The 2,500-nt window shown below is 49.1% G+C and overlaps 1 protein-coding gene across 1 annotated transcript in view; it reads left to right on the top strand.

Moving 5' to 3' along the window:
- Positions 1-2,500, top strand: part of LOC310813358 (E3 ubiquitin-protein ligase SH3RF3-like) — a 49,589-nt gene that overhangs the window by 30,770 nt on the left and 16,319 nt on the right. The gene's annotated exons all lie outside the window — the stretch shown is intronic.

Here is a 2,500-nt window from a genome sequence, read left to right as displayed (position 1 = left end):
CTCCCACTGCGTGGCTCTCTCATACTCATACAACACACACACACACACACACACACACACACACACACACACACACACACACACATCGGAATCCACTCAGCTGAGAGAGACACGGCGTGGGAATGTTTGTGTTGGTGCTCTGCAGCTGAGAGAGATGATTTTGTCCAGGGATGCATTTGTCTATAGAGACTTCCTCTCCTCCTCGTCTCTCACTCCTTCTCTCCTCCTCTCCTCTTATTGTTCAGTCCTCCTCTCCTCCTCTCCCCCTCTCTCCTCTCCTTGTCTTCTATCCTTCATCTCCCTGGATCTGATATTCCAGGGGTTCAGAACAGGTGAAAGCAGTATCATGTGTAATGCAGTATTGATGTCTACCTGGTATTTGCTGTCACCTGTTCTTCAACATGAACACAGAAACAGGAAGAGACGTGGTGAGGAAAGCTGAAGATGAGAGGAGAGGAAAAGAGACCAGCGGTAGGACATGCAGGGGTAGTGAATTCACTCAGCTCTGGCCTTTTGCCTGTCTGTCCGTGTGTCCGTGTGTGTGTGTGTGTGTGTGTGTGTGTGTGTGTGTGTGTGTCCGCGTGTGTGTGTCCGCGTGTGTGTGTGTCCGCGTGTGTGTCCGCGTGTGTGTGTCCGCGCGTGTGTGTCCGCATGTGTGTGTCCGCGTGTGTGTGTGTGTGTCCGCTTTGTCCTATCCTGTCATGGGCAGCTGAGTGGTGAGCTGGGTGATACTGGGCTGCTGAGAGAGCTGCTTCTTACAGCCACACCTGCAGTACAATGACACACAGATGTGATTAACACACACACACACACACACACACAGTAAAGCTCACAAAGAAACAAACACGCAAACAAAAAAACAATGCAATTAATACTCACATAAAAACAGAAATGTTTACACAAATTCACACTCACAGTCCAGAATTAATCGTTAAGCTGCTTTAGGACTTGCAGTGGACGGTGTTTAATTCCTCACAGTGTTATGAGAAGTGAGGTCTGTGTTAGAATGGGCTCTCGCTCTTGTTCAGCAGATGAATATGACTCATATTGATTATGAGGAGAGGAAAAGGCTGCCTGTTAATTACTGTCTGAATTAATAAGCCGTGTGAGTTTGGCACCCTGACCACTGTAATCCTGTTAGTGGTGTGTGCGTGTGTGTGTGCGTGCGTGCGTGCGTGCGTGCGTGCGTGCGACAGAGAGAGGGAGGGATACAGATTTTTTTGTGTCTGCTGAGTGTGAGATTTAAGGTTTAAACGTCTCTCACTGCAGTAATACCCACATAGCAGCTCAATCAGGGTCATGTTCAGTGGGCAGGAAAACAGAACGTGTTTTGAAACAGAAAAACAAATTGAGTGCAAGTCGTTGGTAACTTCTTTGTTTCAGGACGTTTCCTCACATTTCGTGCCCACTGACCACAACCCTGGCTGTTAGCCTGTAGCAGGGCTGTTTCCAACAGGGACAGGCACAGACTCACTGGTCTAACACTCACCCACTGAAACAGGAGCAGACACCACGCGTAGACCCTCTGGCCCAGGCTGGAGAGGCAGGAAGAAGAGGCGTAGAAACACTGGAGCAGATGGGCTCTTAGTGGGCCACAGAGGGGCCAGGCTGCCCTCAGGGACACACACACACACACACACACACACATACACACACACACACACACACACACACACACAGGGCCGCTCACACTCCTGCAGTGCAGTAATTAGTGGTGTTGTGCCTAGTGGGGCTCAGTAATGGTTTTCTGTATTAAGCCCAGGAGCACAGGAGAGAACTGTGTGTTTGCGTGTGCGAGCGTGTGTGTGTCTGTACGTAAACTGACAGACTGTAGCCCTCTCCTGTGATTTGATTGGTGGCAGTGCGCTGAACTTCTCTGATGATTATTAGATGGTGATGAAGAGGATGATTATGAGCACGACCATATGTCGGCATGAACATGACAATCAAATCTACTCCTGCCTGTCTGTCTGTCTGTCTGTCTGTCTGTCTGTCTGTCTGTCTGTCTGTCTGTCTGTCTGTCTGTCTGGCCATGGAGCCTTCCACACTCAAACACCCCCTCAAACCTGCCCACACACACACACACACACACACACACACACACTCACACTCACACACACACACTCCCCCCAGCGTGTGTGAGCTGAAGATGGGCTAATGCAGTGATATAATGCCGGGAAAATGTGTTGCACATTAGAGCATCATGATGTGTGGGTAATGAGCCAGGAGATGGAAGAGTGGTACAGAACCCCTTTCTACCTTCTCTCTCTCTCTCTCTCTCTCTCTCTCTCTCTCTCTCTATCTATCTATCTATCTCTCTATCTCTTTTCTCATTTGTCATTCTTCACGCTGTTCCCTTCACTCCATCTCCCTTCCTCCCTTTCTTCCCTCTCAACATCTCTCTCCTTGCTCTCATGAATAAGTAATGAGGAGTCATATCTCTCTCTCTCTCTGTCTGTCTCTCTCTCTCTCTCTCTGAAAGCTGAAATGGTTCAGGGTT

The sequence above is a fragment of the Argentina silus genome (genome assembly GCF_951799395.1).
Source record: "Argentina silus genome assembly, chromosome: 12".
Classification (NCBI taxonomy): domain Eukaryota; kingdom Metazoa; phylum Chordata; class Actinopteri; order Argentiniformes; family Argentinidae; genus Argentina; species Argentina silus.
This window is presented reverse-complemented; position numbering and strand designations above follow the sequence as displayed.